The sequence below is a fragment of the Quercus robur genome, chromosome 8, assembly GCF_932294415.1.
Source record: "Quercus robur chromosome 8, dhQueRobu3.1, whole genome shotgun sequence".
NCBI lineage: Eukaryota > Viridiplantae > Streptophyta > Magnoliopsida > Fagales > Fagaceae > Quercus > Quercus robur.
Genome location: NC_065541.1, coordinates 56,115,497 through 56,136,598, shown reverse-complemented (window position 1 = coordinate 56,136,598; position 21,102 = coordinate 56,115,497). Strand labels below are relative to the sequence as shown.

General features: G+C 34.4%; 1 pseudogene; it reads left to right on the top strand.

Annotated features, from left to right (window-relative positions):
• Positions 1-21,102, top strand: part of LOC126697174 (uncharacterized) — a 69,464-nt pseudogene that overhangs the window by 18,250 nt on the left and 30,112 nt on the right.

Genomic DNA, 21,102 nt, shown 5'->3' with positions numbered 1-21,102 from the left:
GAGAGGGTTTCAAATCTAGTACTTCTTCTTCTTCTTCCCCTGTTCTGATTCTTCGGATATGCATTCTCTAAATAGGTCTTCGAAGCTACTGCTTCTTCCTTCATTTCTGGTTCTTCATCTTCATCGGCATCTTCACTCTTCTTCTATGGAACTTAAGTCTTAAAGACTCGAGTTCCATGTGGCAAAAACATCTCCATGTCAACAATCAGAACTTGATTTTTTGAGGCTTGATTTCTTTGCCAAACTCGGCCTTAAAGGCTTGAGATGTTATTCTCCTCTATTCTTTCCAACTCTTGCTAACTAACTATTAGGTTCTAAGAAATTAGGAACTAATTTATTAGAATTTCAATATGTATCTATTGGCAAACCATGATCAAAACGTTTAGTCTAGATTTAGGTTGCTCAAAGTGTGTGTATGTGTAAAGTTGGAATCAAGTAACTGCAAGAAATTACTATTCAATTTCTGCAAGGCTCGATTGATCAAAAATTAGACTCGATTAATTGAAACTCGTGCAGATTGTTTTTATGCAGAATTTTCCAACTCAGCTCAAGCCCATATGACGTGTAGAGTTTTATGTTTTGCTTCAAATATAAAAAGAAAAACCCTAGCCACATTTTAAAGATTGTTGATATACTGTATGTATGAATCTCTTGTGAGATCTAAAGATATTTACCTTCATATATACTTAGGGTTATCAAGATCAATAATGATGTCGAGAGCTTGGTGATCTCTTCAGTTGCTATTTCAAGAGCTTAAAGAAAAACACAAGTGGGAGTACTTGTGGTTGTTGAGGATCAAAGAAAGAAGTAGTCCATGGACTCAGAGTTGTCACGTGGTTGTGGTAGTAAGTTTTCTACTTGAGGTAGCAATAAGATGTTAGTGGTCTAAGTCACTATTGTAAAATTTCAATTCTTTCATAATGGATCTGTTTTATCTTGAGAATAGCTAGATTAAATCCACCCCATGTTGTTTACCAGTTTGGATTTTCTAAGTTATCATATCATTGTATTCTTTATTTTTCGCATTATTTATATGATATGATTTACTTGTATTAACCTAGATTTGAATAATTTACCTAAGTAATCACTTGACTAAATAACTAGGTTAAACAACTTATGTTTTAAGGGGTCTAAAAACATACAAGTGGTATCAAAGCGGATTAGCTATAGTATTTAGATCCTTTGATCTAAGAGTTGATCCTTGACCCCTACTGTCATAGAACACGGTCACTTTCTTGTGATCCCACCTCACTTTGATGGGAACAATTATGCCTACTAAAAAGTAAGGATGAAAGCATTCTTGAAATCTATTGATGAAAAAGTCTAGAATTTCATTGAATACAAATAGGAAAAGCCGACTACTCCTATAAGCGAGTTGCAAACTTCTCAAAAAGAAGCAGCCACTTTTAATAGCAAAGTCATGAATGCTATTTTTAATGTTGTTTCTATGGAGGAATTCTAGAGGATCTCTAATGTTAAGGTTACTCATATTGCATGGAATATTCTCCATTCTGTGCATGAAGGCACAAAGGCAGTTAAGATCAATAAGCTGCAGCAATTAACAACTAGATTTGAAAGTATTAGAATGTCTGATGATAAAAGTTTTGATAAATTTTATGCTACACTTAATGATATTGTTAATTCTGCTTATAATTTGGGTGAAATTTATGATCAACCTAGAATTGTTAGGAAGATACTTAGATCCTTGACTGAGGACTTCAAATCCAAAGTGACTACCAGTACTGAAAGCAAGGGTGTGGACTCCATCCCTGTTGATGAACTTGTAGGATCTCTCCAGTCCTATGAGTTAGACCTACCTAAGACAAACAAATCCAAATCAATGGCTCTTAAGTTAGTTGATGATGTTGGTGGGAATGGATTTGATGATGAAGTTTCTGCTATAGAAATTGCATATCTTGCCAAGAACTTTAGAAATTTTCTTAGGAACAATAACAGAAGGGCAAGAGATAAAAACAATGCTGAACCTAGGAAGTTTAGGAGGAATGAACCCACTAAAGTGAACAATACTGATAAACCTATAAAAATGTAAGTTAAACCTCTAATAATTCCATGGGTCAACAATGTTTTGGTTGTCAAGGGTATGGTCATGTGAAATTAGAATGTCCTACATTCTTGAGATCAAAGGGTAAAGTTATGGCTGTAAACCTTAGTGATGATGAAGTTTCTGATCATGAATCTGGTAGTGATGAGGATGGAAACTTCATTACTTTCATAACTACTGCTATAGTTGATGAAAGTGTTATGGTTGATGAGAACCCTTTTGATGAAGAACTCTCTAAGAATGTTAATTTGCAAGAAGCCTATAATAAGTTTTGCAAAAAGCCTATAATAAGCTTTACAAGATTGCTGCAAAGGATGCTATGAATGTTGACTTAGGTTTAAAGAAAATTGCTTCTCTTGAACTTGATAAGAAAAATTTGCTGTTGAAATTATTTGATACTAATGAATTGATTGATAAGGTGAAGACTGAAAACATGTTGTTACTTGATAAAGTTAAGAATTTGGAACTTGAATTATCTATTGCTAGAGAACAAACAAATGGGTATGCTAGTTCTAAACTTGAACACATGTTGAGTATTCAGAAGTCTCCCTTAGACAAAACTGGTTTAAGTTTTGAAAATAGCATCTCTGTGCCTAAAACTCATTCCACAAACTTTGTTTCTTCTTCTAAACCCCCCGTGAATAAGATTGTCAAACCAATAGAAGTTACACCTCCTAGGAAGACTAGGGTTGATCTTAAAGAGTCAGCCTAAGAATCCTACCCTTCCTAAGGATAAATTGCATGATAGACCTTTATGGGTTTGTCATTTTTGTGGAAAGACTAGACACATTCATCTAAATTGTTTCAAGTTGCAAGCTGCAAAGCGAGCAAATAAGCCAAAAGTACTTGTACCTTTAGCACAAAATCCTATGATACTTATTGGTGAGTTGGTAAAGGCATTGAACCTTTATACCAATCCTAAAGTTGCTCATCATTCTAATATGAATAATAACTTCAATGCAAGATTTGCATCTAAAACGTTTTGGGATGCAAAAGGCTCAATTTAATTGAGTCTTTCTAACATGGTCCTTGTGCTTCATCTCTCTACTTTTTGTGACCATTCTTCTTTGTTGTTTCGTTTTCTTTATTTTTAGGATTTGCACTGTATAACATTCATGCATTTCATGGTAGGGTGTTTTTTTTTATTTTTTAATTTAAAAAATAAAATAAAATAAAATAAAATAAAGGAGGAAAATGTAGGAAAAATGTGCTTTGCATTATTTTTCTTGGATTTATAATCAAGGCTGGCCATATTATTTTTACATGTTTATGTACCTTGTTTTGCTTGGATGACCTTATTTTACTGCACTTTACTAGTTTTAGCTTTATAGTGCATATTGTGTGGGAGTTGTTTATAGTTTTTTATCACATGATCTTGATCTTGAAGTCACATGCTTTTGATTGTAAGGACTAAAAAACTTGAAGAGAAAGGCATAAATAACTACCTTATCACTGTTTACTAGCCAATCATGAACACTTTAGTACATATCGTAAGATTTTGTGCTTGAAAAAGTGTAGCACATGCACAAAAAGAATATAAGTTGTAACCTCAGTTTAAATAATAAAATTGGTGTGTACATTATTGGGATATAATAAATTCAAATTGAAATAAAATTGATGTGTACATTATGAGGCAAATCAAGAAACTTACATGATTGCAAGCTTGTATTCTAGGAGATGTGAGAGTTATATGATGTAACTCTTTAGGTGATAGTCACTTTCAAACTTATGTGATAAATTTTGTAGAAATTGTAATTGTTTACTATCTACTTATCACCTTACATGTATCTCATGCTTTTACGAGTTGCACACACTGTACAAGTTATTCTTTGCTAAACTTCGTACATGATATTATGTGTGATCCTGTTGTGACCATCTAAGATCAAAAGTTCCTTGATTTTGATGCAAAATATGTTTTAATGTTTGAGTTTTTGTGGACAAATTGATTTAAAATTTTGTTGTTGGAAGATTTGGGTTGAATTCAAGTGTTTTTGAAAAACTTTGCATTTTATACTCATACATTTTATTTATAAAACAATGTACTTTGGGGAGTTTCCGCATTAAAATGCTCTGTTTTTCAAAAATCTGTTTTTTCCAAATTTTTGAAAGATCGAACGCTTGACCAATTGAAAATGCGATAAAATTAGGTTTGAATTTGCCTGGCTCGATCGGTTCTCAATTGATGCTGGATCGATCCAATATGATTTTTGACCAATCGAATTTGTTTTTCGACCGATCCAAAATTAGTCAGTAAGTTTTTTAAAAAAGGAACTTTCTTTCACATGTTCTCACACTTTTCAAATCCTTTTCAAAAGCTCTTTCCGTGTTCTACGCTGACCGATCCACACCAAGCCTTTTTTTGTCGTTTTCTTCCTAAATTTTCTCAAGCTTTTTGTCTTCAAGTGCTGATAAGACCTTTTTACCCCTTCTTTTTTCATTTTATTCACAATTTTCATGCATTTTAGATGAAATTTTCGAACCTATAGATTTTTGGGATTTTTTATTTTTGAGTTGGTTTCTTTCAAATTTGATACTGGGTTTTTGTTCTTAGATGTTTTTAACATGTTTCCCATGCATTAATTTGGTTACTTTGGTGATTTGAGAACAATTTGAAATTCTAGGGCTTGAAACTACATGAAATTGGGGATTTTGTTCAATTAGGATGTAATTGGTAAAATTGACTTGTGTAATTGATTGATTAATTCATTATATGATGTTTCCTAACTAGTATGATGGTTAATTGCTCAATTTGGGTTACTTTTTGAAATTAGGTTTTTCAAAATTTTGGGTTTTTGTTCTAAACTCTATGTTCAAGTCAATTGTTAGTTCATAAAGTAAAATTGAACTGTTTTTAATGCATTAGAGCATGCATCATATGTGCATTCACTTCATACATCATATAGATTATTATTTGTTGAGATTTTTGTGCTCTAACTCTCTCAAATGCAGTCTGCCCTTGTATTTTTTTTTTCTTTGTTTCTTTTTTCCATTCTTTCCAACCCTTAGTATCATGGTTAGGAAGTCTAGAGCCCATAAGAAAACCTCCACCTCCTCTACCCCTGTTTTCCAGAGTGATAAGTTTCTTAGCCCGAAAAATCAGGAAACCTTTGAGAAACTGAATGTCTATAGGAAGGTGTGGGCTGAGTGGAAAGTGATTTTAGATGAGGTTGATCCTAAGATTCATAGTAGTTTTGATCGTAGGGGTTGGTTGCCTCTTTTAGATGTAGATCATCCTCCTCTGGCTATTTTGATCAGAGAGTTCTACTCGAATCTCTCTATCCACTCCACTTTATCCAACATTCAGTTTGTGAAGAATTGGATAAGGGGAGAAGAGTATGTCATTACTCCTCAAGTAGTAACCTCTGCTCTTGGTGTACCTTTGGTACAACAGCCTGTTTATCCTTATGATGAGACGCCTCTTCTTGATGACATCATGTCACTCATCACTGGTACTACCATTCAATGGGGTACTGATCCTCGTATCGCCTCTCATGAGCTTACTAAGCTCAATTATCTATTTTTCCGGATTTCATGTCATTTCATTTGGCCTCTCTCTCATTTACATACTATTCCCATTGAGAGATATGCTTTTTTGTATGCTCTTGTCACCGATGCTTCTATTTGTTTTCCCTCTTTGTTTATTAGCTCTTTAGTTGAGGTTTATAGGAGTAGCTCGAAAGGGCATGGTCTTTTCTTTCCGATTTTCATTCATAGGATTTTGTTAGATTTGGGTTTAGAGGATTTTCCTGCATCCGAGTTTGTTCATATCATCGCCCCCATAGGTGCCACCTTTCTTAGGTAAAGAGTGGCTCAGATGAAAGCTATCTCTAAACGCCCCTGAGTTGAGTCTTCCACAAGTGATACATCTCGGCCTCCTTCATCTAGTAATCCATCTGCTAAGGAGTTCGTCGATCACCGTTGTTGCTCCTCTGCATTCTTCATCCAGTGATGCTTCCATTCGGAGTATGTTGGAGACTATCATGACCGTTCAGGCGGTGCATAGACATATTTTGGTGGATGTGCTTGCTAAGCTTTAGGCTTTACGTGCAGATTTGGCGAGTGTTCGACATTCTTCCCCACCTCCACGTTTTGATGATGAGTCTTGATTGCCCTTTGGCAATTCGTCACAAAAAGGGGGAGTATTTATGCATGTTGATAGGGGGAGTTTTTGTGTCATGTTGATAGGGGGAGTTTTTGTGTTTTTGTTGATAGAGGGAGATTTAGATTGTATTTAGGAGATTCATGATGTATTCATTTTTTTTGGCCCCTAATGTATTTGTTTTATTGGTTGTATATATTGGGGGGAGACAATTGTGTTTTGTGTTTAGCATTTTTATTGTTTCTTATTTCACATATGGTCCAGTTGATTATTGATTTATATCTATGAGGTTATTCATGATATATGTCTTTTATTTTTCTGTTTTGTGAAATCAACAATTTATTTTTTTTTTACTTGTATTTTCCACCCATGCATTTATGTATTTGTTGAGTGTTACAAGAATATACAGGTTGATTCATTCGTGCTGCTGTCTACACTGATAACTAATAGATAGTAGTTAGGTTGAATTGTTTTGGGGCATTTTGTTGTAATGGACTATTTTGTAACTTTGAGCATTTTTGTTTTGATATGTGTTTTGTCACGGATTGCCAAAGAGGGAGTTTGTTACTATCTAAGAAATTAGGAACTAATATATTAGAACTTCAATATTATATGTTGGCAAACCATGATCAAAACATTTAGTCTAGATTTAGGCTGCTCAAAGTGTGTCTATGTGTAAAGTTAGTGTAAGGTTGAATTTATTCAACCATCTTATTGGCTTTATTCCGTGCCAAATTTGCTTGTAATTCAGCATTTAGTAACCCTGTTTTTAGGTGGGCTTGTTGTAAGGGTAGTGAGTGAGATAGAGTGAAGTTTGCTCAAGAGTGTGCAAGAAAACAGAGACTCGCGGCTGGGACTCGCGGGTGACTTGCGGCTGCAAGCCGCCAGAAGCAGCACACGTGCCAAGCATGCTGGAAGATGAACAGTCATGCTAGCTGGAGCACTACAGGACAAAACAGGACAACTGGTCATACGGTTAACTCGCGACTGGATCTCGCGACTTAGTCAAGCCGCGAGCCACCCCTGTTTTGTAAAACCTGACGTTTCACATTCCTCTCCCACTCTAGTATAAATACCCCTTTTACCCACGATTGAAAGAGAGTTTCCAGAGAGAATTTTGAGAGAGAAACCCTAAAGAAAAAGCAGATTGTTTCACCCACAATCTCTACCTTAGAGTCTCTTCAAATTCCCCTACTCTCTTCCTCTCCATTGTCAAATCCTTGAGAGGCATTATACCAGACCTGGTTCTCACCATCATCTTCACTGTGAGACAGTTGTTTGGATTTCTGGGAAGCAGTTAGGAAGGAACCAATCTTCATTGGTTGATGCTATGGTCTAGTAGCGGAATCCGGGAAGCTAGAAAAGAAAAAGGTTCGGCGCAACCTCGTTGGAGCAAGAAGCTTGGAGGGCTTAGGTGCACTGGGTAGATTAGGCTTGGAGGGTCTATTGCTGTCCTTGTATCCCAACTGTATTTTCTAGTGGATTGATTACCGCTTGGAGGGCGGCGAAGAGGTTTTTCGCCGAGGACTTCGGTTTCCTCTTCGATAACACATCGCGTGTTGTCTTTATGTTTGCATCTTCCTTCCTCTCTATCTTTGCCTATTTATTATCTGCTGTGGTTTTATTTTGTTATGGCTTAGATAGTCTTTAACCAATTTCGTATTATAGCATGTGTTAAGTTTCCGCACACTAGTTGTTTGACATATTGCTTGTATTGGTTAAGGTGTATTTTGGGGGTCTAAACGTTCAAAGGTGTTTTGTACACGTTTTTGAACTTTCAGTTAGAATCAAGTAACTGTAGGAAATTACTATTCAATTTCTACAAGGCTCGATCGATCAAAAATTAGACTCGATCGATCGAAACTCGTGCAGATTGTTTTTCTGCAAAATTTTCCAACTCAGCCCAAGCCCATATGATGTGTAGGGTTTTATGTTTTGCTTCAAATATAAAAAGAAAAACCCTAACCATATTTTAAAGGTTGTTGATATGCTATGTGTATGAATCTCTTGTGAGATCTAGAGGTTTTTACCTTCATATATACTTAAGGTTATCAAGATCAAGATTAATGTCGAGAACTTGGTGATCTCTTCAGATGTTGTTTCAAGAGCTTAAAGAAAAACACAAGTGAGAGTACTTATGGTTGCTGAGGATCCAAGAAAGAAATAATTCGTGGACTCAGAGCTGTCACATGGTCGTGGAAGTAAGTTTTCTACTCGAGGAAGCAATAGGATGTTAGTGGTCTAAGTTGCTATTGTAAAACTTCAATTCTTTCATAGTGGATCTATTTTATCTTGAGGATAGCTAGATTAAATCCTCTTCAAATTTTTTATCGGTTTGGTTTTCTTGGATTATCATATCATTGTGTTCTTTATTTTCCACATTGTTTACATTATATGATTTACTTTTGTTAACCTAGATTTGAATAATTTACCTAAGTAATCACTTGCCTAAATAATTAGGTTAAACAACTTGTGTTTTAAGGGATCTAAAAACGTACACTAACTACATCGTGTGGTAAACTCATATTACTCTACAAATTACCTTGAGTAATTATAAGGCTGTAAACAAGCCAAGTTTTATCAAATAGTGCATGTTTGAGCTTAGCTCAATAATAAAAATAAGATGTTCAAGTTTTTCTTAAGCATGAACCAAGCCTAAAAATAGTGTTCAAGCTCAAACTCGTTAGAACGCCCAAAAGCTTTTGACATTACACACACATCCTATGAAACCACTAAATTTCCCTTAAGAAGAAAAGGTGGAAAAAAAAAAGTAAAATCTAAATAGCAAATGGGAAAGGAAAAATATTTCACTTTCAAATGAAATTCAAGTAATATTAAGGTCCAATAAATGCTTCTGGACAAACATTAAACAGGACAGTGAGGTGTATGATGATTTCCAAACACTGCAGAATAGAAGCAGCATATAGCTAGGCTAAGGCCATTCAGTAAATTACAAAGGACTAATATTGTTATTCTTTGTGCAACAGACTTCTTATATGCTAAATCACTGATTCCATACAAGAGGTCTAACAATCAAGTAATTTGTAGTTGTTCACAATATTGTTTTTGTGACAAACAAAATGGTACTTAAAATGCTTTTAGCTTTGAAGATTGTCACCCATGAGAGCATCTTATTTAGTTGTTGATTGCTCATTTATTAACATATTAGTACAAGCTTATGTCCGAGTGCTGATAGTTTAAGCAGTTTAGCAGAAATATCTTTGATATTGTTAATGCAGACCCTTCTCTGTTGTATAGAAAATTTTGACACAAACATGAATCTCATCATTTGAAACGTTAATGACTACATGCATACATACATGCCAAAAGCCATATATTCTCTCAAATGGGTAAGCAAAAGATATCAAATGTTGATGGGCTAGGGAGAGAGAGAGATCAAAATTCATTCCATAGTTCTAATATGCATAAACACAAGAACTTTATTTAGTTCATGGTTACTTTACCTAAGACAAAATCCCTATAACCTTGAGCTCCTAAAAAAATTTAAACCCAACATTCTAACCCTATCCATAAAATAGATAAATACAAGTTTGTTAGTAAATGCAATTCAAAATTAATTATTTTCCTCAAAACAAAACTCACACACATACACAAAATCTATTCATCGATGCCAAGTTCAAAGCCAAGAACTTTATAGTTCAGTGATATTACTTGATTTTATTCATAAGAAAAATCAATGTTCAAATCTTCATTCGCACTTAGGCTGTGTTTGTTTCGAGTGTAATAGAAATTAGGAAAATATTTTACATGAGGAAGAGTATTAGGTTTGGGCTAAAAATTCAGTCAACCAAAAAATGAACTAGTTTGACCATAAAATAGGTGGGCCTCAAGTGTAAAATGGTTTACACTTCAGATTTACCTTCAAACCATTTCTTGTGTTTATCCGAACCGAGAGAGAGAGAGAGAGAGAGAGAGAGAGAGCTTGAACCTGGGACCTGAAGCTCGTCACCGCCGCCCTCTAGATCGAACTGTCGCTATCTCAATCTCATCACCGCCCAAAGCCTGCTGCCGCTTGACCGATCACATCATCTCGATCTTGTCGCCCATGACCCACCCATGACCGATCTCTCTCTTTCTCGATCTACCTCTCTCTTTCCCTCATTTTTCGATCACTCTCTCTTCCTCCCTCTCTCAGTTTGACCGAATTTTTTAGTTTAATGAATGGTTTTGTTTTTATTTTTGTTTCTTTAAGTTTATATATTTAAATTTTTCGTCATAAAATTTTTTTGGAAGCTGAGAAAATTGCTAAGAAAATGTGAGAAACTAGTAGAAAAATAACATTTTTAGAATGCAACCAAACACCTGAAAACACTTTCCAAAACAATTTTCATAATACAGCTAAACAATTGAAAATATTTTCCTTTCCCAAAAATATTTTCACCTAAAAATATTTTACACTCAAAAAATATTTTACATATTGTCAAATGCAGCCTTATTAAAACAAATTAAATTATAAAAAATACCAAAGCAAATCCCCAAGAGTATTCCCATCAAGGATTCTAAAAATTTTAGCATTTAACATTTCAAAAACTTACTTTATCTATTATACCACCCCCACTTTAAGATATATCAAACATCAAAACTTCTATATTTTTTACTATTTCATTTAAATAATATAAAAAAACTCATTAAAATAATAATAAAACAACTACACAAAAAACTATAGCAACCACCTCCTCCACCACCCCTACCACTACTCCACTTGCCATAACCACCATTGTAGCAACCATAAACCACCATAGCCACCACCACCACAAGTCACAGCACCACCGTGGCAACCACAACCACTTGCAGGAAGAAAAGAAAAAGAAAAAACCCAAAGTATAACCACAACCATCCACCAAAATTACAACCAACCACCACAAAAAAAAACCAGCCATTGCAAAAACAAAATCTCAACCAAGCACTCACCGGTGGCTGATCTAACCCATAGGAAAAAAAAAAAAAAAAAAAACCCACAACCATCTAGAAAAAACAACCAGCCATCAAAACAAAATTGTAACCCAAAGATCCAACCCACACACTTATCGATCTCACCACCGTGCCTCCAAATCACTGCCATCGTGACCCACCATCAAAACCCACTGAAAATAATTGGAAGGGAAGTAGCTTCATTGGTTCAAATCCAAGTCATGAGATACCTTCAAGCGGGGAGCCACAGTGAGATCGATTTCAGAGAGCGAAGAAAAAAAAAACAAAAAACAAAAAACAAAAACAAAAAGGGCAAGTCTGAATAGAGAAGAAGGAAAGAATAAAAAAATAGAGAAATAAAATATGTTTTTTAAAGAGAAAAAGAGAGAGAAAGCTTTAAAATAATTTTTTTTTTTTTATAAGATATAGCTATAGTGCAATCTCAAAAATGAGAGTGCCCTATAGCAAGATTGCAAATTTTATAGCATATGCAAGTTTTAATAGAGTGGGTTTTTTGGGTTTCAAGTGCTAAAATCTAAGTTTTAACATTTTTGCAATCCTTGATAAGAGCATTTGTAGCAATGTAGCTAAATAGCTATTTTAGTTACACCAAAACACAAAAAAGAGAGCTACAGCAGTAGAGCTATACTTAAAAATTTTTATCTATTTGCTACAGTGTACATCTATCTATAAACGTGCACTATAGCTGAAAGCTAAAAAGAAATATAATTTTTTATTCTGTGTTCACACTACTTTTTTATTTTTTATTCTTTCTTTCATTCTCCTTTCTCTCTCCCCACCGCCTCTCCATCTCTTCTTTCTTCCTCCAGACCCTTCTTTCTTTCTCCACAGATCCATCGCCAATTTGCACGAGCCCAACTGCGGCCGTGCGTCGGGAGAGGCCTCTCATTCGGACGCTATTCGAATAGGCCGGGCCCTGAGAGCAGTGGCAGATATAGATTGAGAAAAAGCCCATGAAGAAAAGAGCGGTGATCAGCACCACCACGATTATCGCCATTGATGGACTGAACTTGGCGTACTGGTACGGGTCTAGGCTGGGCTGGGCCACGGCCCATTTGATCATCACCTCCGGACATATAAAAAGAACTCCAATCAGAGTCCAAATTGGACAGTTGGGATCGAGCTATGCTTGTGTTTCGATTTGGCTGTGTTGATTTTTCTGCTTTCTTTTTTTGTTCTTCTTCACTAGTTTTGATGGGCACGGCGGGGTTGTAGTTGTGCAGTGATTTTTATAGGTTTAATGGTGGTTGTGGTTGTGTGGTGGTGGTTGAATAAAATATTATTTTATTGTAATGTTTATATTATTTTATTGTATTAAAAGTTAAAATAGCTTCACTGTTGTAAGATGTGAAAAGGTAAAATAAATAAAATGACTTTTTGTGTAGCTAAAAAACTAAAAATTTAACTTCACTGCTGTGGATGCTCTAACCCAACCCATACTACTTAAAAAATTAAATAAATAAAAACCAGCAAATTAATTAATTGAAACAAAATAAAAATGAAAAGTTAACCAATGCTCTAAGAACATGAAATAATTTTTTAAAAGATTATTAATTTTTTTATCAACTTTTTAAATTTCCATAAAAAGGTTGCCTTAAAATTTTTCTAAAATAGTTTATTAACCCTCAAAATTAAAATAAAACAAAAGGGTAAATTTCATTAACTATCCCTGAGGTTTGGGTAAATACCAAATAAGTCCAAAACTTTTTAAAGCTAACCAACTTAGTCCCTGGCCACTATTTGGTCCTAAATGGCATCAAGAACGTTGGCTATTCTTGACTCTCTCTCCTTTGTTGCTTCTCTTGCCCCTTTCTCATTCTATCTCTGACAAAAAAATAAAAAAGACAAAAATGCAAAACTGACCCTTTAACTTTCAGCATTTTTCATTTCAGTCCTCTAACTTTCAGTTTTGTCATTTCAGTCCTCTAACTTTCAATTGTTGTCAATTCGGTACTCCGTTAGACCTCAGTTATCTACTGCCGTTAAGTGAGTCAAAACGACGTCATTTTGGTTTTTTTTTTTTTTGTAATTAAAAAAAAATTAAGAAAACTGTTATTAAAAAAAATATATTCATTTTCTCTCTCATCGGTCTCTCTCTCACTTTCTCATTCTCTATCTCTCTATCTCACAGTGCCGTGGTGCAAGGCCTCATTGCCGTCGCCGGCCTCCACCCACAACCTCTAGGCTAGCAGTTGTAACAGCCATCTAGTAAGAATATAAACATGTTCCAGCTATCTCTTTCTCTCTCTAGAATATATTGGGTGTGTGTGTGCGAAAACCACAACTCGCCATTGTTGCAAGATTGTATCTTTAATTTGGTGGAATTTTTTCCTGAGGTACCCAGATTGTGTTCTCTTGGTTTTTATTAAAAAATAACTATAAAACTCAATCTATATTATTAGTTAGGCAACGTTTCAAACATATTTGATTTCTAACAATTCGAGTTTTCTGCACTCGATTTTGCCCAGTGAATTTGCATTTGGAAATCGAGTGTCTCACACTCGATTTTCTCAGAGCAAAATCGAGTCCTCTAGACTCAATTTGTTAGAAATGAAATTTGTTTCGAACCTTGCCTAACTAATAATATAGTTTGGGTTTTATAGTTATTTTTTAATAAAATCCTGTTCTCTTATCTACTTGTCTTCCTCAATAGAAATTCAACTTGTCTCTTTTGATTCTATTTCTGGGTCTTCATTAAAATCTTTTTATCTATCTGGGTTTTCATTAATTTCTCTTTTATCTTTCTTGTTATTATCGTACGGTCAACCAACTCCACTTGTATATGTGCTTTCCTGTTTCCAGATCAAGCCAAATATTAAATCCAAAACTAACCCGACCTGACTTCAGATCTCCCTCCTCCGTCGCCTCGGTCTCCTGTGGCCAAAGCCCGAGTCCATTTCCCTAACCCGGAAGACGCGATTGAAGTGTTCGTCGATGGGTACTCCGTGAAAGTCCCAAAAGGCATGACGGTCCTTCAAGATTGCAAAATTGCGGACGTCGATATCCCTCAATTCTACTACCACAGTCACCTCTCCATCACCGGAAACTACCGCATTTGCCTCGTCGAGGTCGAGAAAACACCCAAACCCATCGCCTCTTATGCCATGCCCGCTCTTATCGGTTTGTTTTCTCTCTCTCTTTCTTCTCACTCTTCTTGTTGCTGCCAACCCAAACGGACTCTCCCTTCTTCCCCCAAAATTCGCAATTTAGGGTTTTGGTCAATACTTCCTAGATTGTGAAGGAGATGATCATGGGATTTTGGGTATGAAGTTTGGGTTTGAGATTATGGGGGAGAGGGTGTGAGATTATTTTCTTTGCTTTTTGATTTTGGTGGAGGGGGGGTATGAGACTTTGGGTTTCAGATTTTGGTGCAGTGAGTGACGAAGAGAGAGAGACGGAGAGATGGAGGCCAGCAGTGGCAAGCAGGTTGTGGGTGGAGGCCGGTGGTGGCAGTGAGGCCTTGCACCACGGCACTGTGAGACAGGGAGAGAATGAGAAAGCGAGAAAGAGTCTGACGAGAGAGAAAATGAATTTTCTTTTTTTAATAACCGTTTTCTTAATTTTTTTTAATTACTAAAAAAAACAAAATGAAAATGAATGTTTTTTTTTAATAACAGTTTTCTTAATTTTTTTAATTACCAAAAAAAAAAAAAAAACAAAACGACATCGTTTTGGCTCACTTGACAGCAGTCGATAACTAAGGTATAACGGAGTACCGAATTGACAACAATTGAAAGTTAGAGGATTGAAATGATAAAACTGAAAATTAGAGGACTGAAATGAAAAAGACTGAAAGTTAGAGAGTCAGTTTTACATTTTTTCCAAAAAAAAAAAACCCACAGCCCACAGATCTGCTAGTTGAGACCACAACCACCACCTCAATACCTCACCACCATCACTACAAAGCCACACTCACAGCCACCCAAATCAAACTAAAACCATAAATCAGAATTCCCACAGACCCACGCTTATAGCCACCCAAATCAAACCAAACCACACTAAACTAATTCCAGCCATGCAGATCTGAAAGGACACCCACCAAATTCAAACTCAAACACAAACAGCATCCAAGCAAAAGAGAGTCCAAGTTTGAATTCATACCCACAAAGAATTGTTCACATAAATAGGAAATACATAGCACCCAAAAAACACACACACCATTCATAAGCCCACACCCAGAAACACCAAAAATTTCATCAAAACGCAACTCTTCTCAAACCTAAACCCATCATCAACAAGACCCCCAAACAGAAGATTACCACCACCATTTCAAAAAGAAAAAAGAAAACCAACCCTTAGAGAAATACCAAATCAAACACAGCAACCAAACCCAACAAATACCCAAGCCAATCCTCAGCCATAGAGTAGAGAAACCAAGATTCAAAGCAGATCGTGGTGGTAACTTGCAAGCAACTTTCGCCGCAACAACCTTGCGGAGACCTCGCAGAGAGCATTGCCCTCAAGCTCCACTTAATCGCATTCAAGAACGTTGCCATGGAGTTAGGCTTGGTGGAGAGTGGTGTGGAGGACTTGGCTGAACAAATTTGTGATCTAATGGTGGAGTATGTGTATGTGAAGGGGCTTAAGGACTAAACTGACCTAAGGGACCAAATTTGTTAGTTTTAAAAAATTTTATACCTTAGGGATAGTTAATGAAATTTACCCTAAAACAAAATTACCATTTAATTAGTTCTTTCTAATTTGGTGTAATTAGTAAGAAATCTATATATATAATAATAGGCGAAGCAAAGAGAAACTCAAATTAGAATTCTAAATTAGAGTTTCAATATTGTGCCATGTGTCTAGATATATTTGGGTACCACATCATAATTATTCTTCCAATTGTTCAATTGAAATTGGAGTCCAATTTTACTATACACGTGTACAATCTAATTATTTTTAATTTTGCTGTCAAGTACAGAAGCCAATGAGATGAAATTAATAACGCATTAAACACTCATGCTTTGGGAATCAGTAGTACCAATCTAAATCCATTAGACCTGCTTCGTGATAATACAACTGTGAAGCATGTATAAAAACACAAACCCATTTCTCTATGGTCAGCTTCTTTCTCTCTCTCTCTTACATTCATTACCCTTAATACGTAATCTAAAAAAAGAGATTGGAGAGAATTTTTTTTACCAGCTATACAACTTCAGAGGTTTTTTCTTCACCCAAATGGCCATCATGTTACAAAATGACCCATCATAAAACTACAACTCTGAGGGGGTTTTTTTTTTAATTTTTTTTATAAATTTTTTAAGCTACAAAAATTTCGATCACCAATAGAGATTGAAGATTCAAAAGTGTGGATGGATCTTTTGGATAAACATCCTCACCAAGGTTCATCTTTCTATGTAATTTTTCCATTTAGCTTTGATTCCCTTAATTGATATAGTGATGGGTTTGTGTGTATGCGCTTACATTGAGTCAATATCAACATTTTTTAAAATCCTTTGGTCCTTGCTTGATGATTGACTTCTCTTGCAAATATCAATCTTGCACGAAGATGGCTCTCAACCTATTTGGTGTGACATACTTTGAATAGTAAGCCTCCTCCTCTACCTTTTGTAGATTTTACTGAAAACAATATTTAGCACATGGGAAGAATCTGACATCTTCCGATCAAGCCGCCAGAAACCTTTATTGGTATTTTTTTTTTTTTTTTAATATTGCTTTAAACATTTGAGTTGCTTTAAACATTTAAGTTCTTAAAATTTTCTATTGCATGTTAACAATGTCCTATTCAATTTTTATCTATTTTAGATAAGTTTTATGACAGATTTTGTTTGATCCACTTCAATCTTTGTTTCCAGAGATTCCAATCAAGAAAAAAGAAAACAGTTTGTTTCCAGTTACGCTAAACCAACTTTTTTTATTTCTGATTTTTCTAGACAAAGAAGCAGAAGGAGTATGAAGTCAACTAAAAAGAGTTCCCTCTAAATTCTTATGGGTTACCATTCTTTCTTTGACTTTTTTCCCCCCAAATATAAAGTTAAATTAGTTCCGTTATATGTTTTCAACTTTTACAATTGCAGTTGGATTTTAGTTCCAGTAATTAGGGTTAAGAAAATCAGAATTATGATGTGACTATTTTTTAAAAATTATTTTGGTAATCGGTTTTTTTGAATTCTTCTCTTTTTGGATTTAAATCATTCAAATTCTTTTTCTACAAAAATGAGTTGGTATATTTCTACAATCTAGAGTCTCTAATCTAATCAAAGCAAAGGTAATAATTTCTTTTCCTAATATTCTTTTCCATTATGGTTTGTTGTCAATTCAGGAATTTGGATTCATAACCCTTTTTGTTTGTTAAAATCAAGGAAAACCCTTCACAATATGAAAATCTTGCTTCAGTTTTAATGGCCTCTAACTTTTTTTTTTTTTTTTTTTTTTTGGGTAAGGGTGAGTGAAATTGTAGGATTTTGAAATCTGATAGTATAACTTTCTTTATACTAAGTTTATTACTTTGTAGATTTTGGTTGGTATTTTTTTTAAATTGACTTTTTAAGTCTTGATTTGGTTGATTTTGATGTTTGGTTTCAATGGGTTTAAATTGTGAAATCTGAAAGTATAATGTTCTTTGTACAAAGTTGATTACTTTGTAGGTTGTGGCAAAGATTAATTTTATAAGAGTTATCTAAGCTTTGGTTTCAATATTTGGTCTTTTGGCCTTCAATCCAGCCACTTTCCCTTACCCTTTTAGCCAATTATATATCACACTCAAGCATTACTCCTTCGATGCCATTCTACTTGGAACGTTTTATCTCCTTCTCATAGCTACTTTCCCTGACTCAATTGGAGCATGCTTTGGTCACATTGATTTCACCTTCTAATTCAAGGTTTGATTATTTTCTATTCTATGAAGTTTAATTGTTTGTCTCTTTGCCATTCACCCCCTTTTCTCAAAAAAATTTACTGTTGCTGGGGTGGACTTAACTAACAAACTTTTTATTACATGCACGGAAATTGTTTGATAGAATACCTGAATGTTTTCTTCTTTTTGTAGAATCTAACTTTGTAAAATTTCCATTTTGTAGGTCCATTATGCGGACATGTTTATTTCTTCCTACAGTATATACAAGATTTGGTAAGGCCCAACAATTTAGCTCCGGGTTTTCTTCCTTTCTTTCAATTTTGTATCAACTTATTTTTTATCTTATTTTTATGTAATGCACTTTTATGTTAAAAAGTAGGAGCAAGCGTGTGCAAGTTAGAAAAGCTAAGGTCTTTCTCCCTTTAGTTGATTATATAGACACTCATTTGCTTGGACTCAAGCTCATGTCTAACAAGCAGTACACATGCCAATTCATGTTCCCTGTTTTAGAGATAACCAATATGAAAATTGATTTGCAATTTTCTGTCAACCCATTTTATGTATAGCATTAGATGAAAGCTATTTTATTCTTGGTCTCAAGTTTTTAAATAGTTCTTTGAATTGTCTATATAAAATATTTTTGTAAAAATGCTCTCTAATTTTATTAAGAACATTTTGGTTTGCTTGATCAAAGTTGGGATATATGTAGTCTAATTTTAATCTAACAAGCATAGGTTAGAGGTTTGTGATGATGCCTTCTTTGTTCTTAGTGTCCATCTATTATTTTCTTTGGAAAGTAGAGGAGACACCTAGGCTACAGGGATTAGTCTTTTGTGACAAGAACCAATTATAAGGCACCTAAATGAATTTTTGTGCTTCAAGTTGAAGACACCACAAAGTTGAAGACCAAAATGAATTTGGTGAAGGTTGTGAAACAGTTGATGCCTTATAAGTTGTAACTTAACAAATTTTATCCCAGAGTGATGATGCCTTCATTTTTCTCTATGTGTGTTTAATTTGATATCCTTATTGGGCACATTATTACAAGAGGTATAAGCACAAGCCTAATGATAGTTTCCTGATCACTGACATAGCTTTTGTCTAGATGAAAAGTAGTTTTCTTTTTTCTTAATATGCATGTATTTTAATGCGTTTCTACTTTTAAGTTCCTGCTTTGTATTTGCCTTTGAGAGGCATTGAGTAGAGTTCAATATTGCAATTACTTTGAATTTAGTGATGGTATTAACTTGACATTTGATTACTTTTGTCCAACATTTAGTTGATCTCTTCTAATATTATTTATTCACCTTTGTCTTTGGATATCAAAGCACATTGAAGATGCTACTCTTTACCTTGATGCTGCATCTATATAAAGTTTCCAATTTGTTGGGGCATTTCATGTGTTGCTAGACCTGGGAGTTTGTGTTGTTTGCAATTTGAAGAGCATGTGTTTTGTTGACATAGTAAGCTAATAGTGTCATGTATATCTTGAAATGTCTTTTATTGCTTCTTTCAATCTTCTATGGGTAAGATTAAATGACTTCACATGTGAACATTTCATAAATAGATACGTTTGTATCAATATGTGTGTGTGGCGTACATGTTTGCAGGTGTCCCAGCTTTTGTAGCTAACTTATTCAACCCATGTCAAGCATGTTGTAATTTACTAATTTGAATTTGCTTTGAATCCTAGGTGGTAGTTTAGAACTAAAAATCTGATACTGGAAGGAAAATAGTGGTCATCATCTCAACATTTGTTTGTTAAGCAAGATTTGTAGCTAAGTACTACATGATATCTCATCAGTCATCCCTCTACCACTTGAGCCAAGGCCCAATTGCAACATCTTACCTACCATTTTTTATTGTTATTTTTGGTGAAGTGTAGTTACTTTTTTTCCCCTTTGGATAAATTAGTCAATTGTAAGTATTACATTACTATATTTCAATATATATTGTCGTCATTGTTGAACGCATTACTAGGACTTTACTCTAAATATAACTTTGTGTTTCTAGATACTTAATTTCTGAAATGGTGCAAAATTAAGTAACTGTTACATGTGTTTTACATGCAAGCCTCCTACAGCTTATTATTGTTTGGTCTACAAGTGTGTTTTGAGGATAGTAGGTAGGTTATATTAAAAACTAAATAAAAAATATTAAGGATTAATATAACTAACTAGATAAGGCCTTGGGGAGAGATGGAGAGACACAAAAATGTTGTGGATTGTTAAATGAAATGCACTATTTCACTATTACTAAAATAAAAGACTTGAGATTAACAAAACATTTGTAAAAGAATGAAAGAGAAAAATCTAAGAGACCGCTACCAGCATCATGTAGGTGTTTGTAATGTGAAATACACATTTTATATCAAATTTTATTCTATAATATTCCTCCAAAAATTTTCTTTTTCTTCTTCTCATTACTTTAATAGAATAATTATAATGGGTATGTGTGTGCAATTTATAATTGTTACTTATTATGATGAACTCATTATTAATAAAGTTCTATAAAAATTATACTATAAAACGCAAACAATCCCCGCATTATAAATTAGAACCATCATTTCTAACTAAAAATCCCTGCATTTCTACATCTAATCTACCAAACAATACCTGCTAAATAATAAAGCATAATCTTTCTTGTCCAAAGCATATTTTATGTCACTGTGATGAGAGTGAACCATACTCATGTGGAAGCACACAATATAATAAAATAAAAATAAACCATCCACTGATGACACATCACATAGTTCCCACAAATAAATTATACAAATTCAATCAAACTATACTCATCTAAGCTAAAAGATAGACAATACAAACAGCATTTCCTATACGCTCAACGCACAATTCACCTATGCACACAAACCACTCTTATGCCAATTATTTATAAGTAAAGCCCCAGTTGATAAGCCATATCATATAAGGTTTGTTGGCCTGCTCGATTGAAATTGTGCTTACTTATCATCTCCTCCTTTCATCTGCTCTATCTTACCCCACCACTCATTCTCATCAACAAATATATATACTGCTAAGTTTTGTTAATGAAATTTTCTGATTAATAATATGAATTTAGAATTGTGAGCCTTTTAAACATGAATAAAGTCATGATTAATAATATATCCATTCCCGTGTGGTAGCATGGGCTACATACTAGTTGAAACTAATTAGT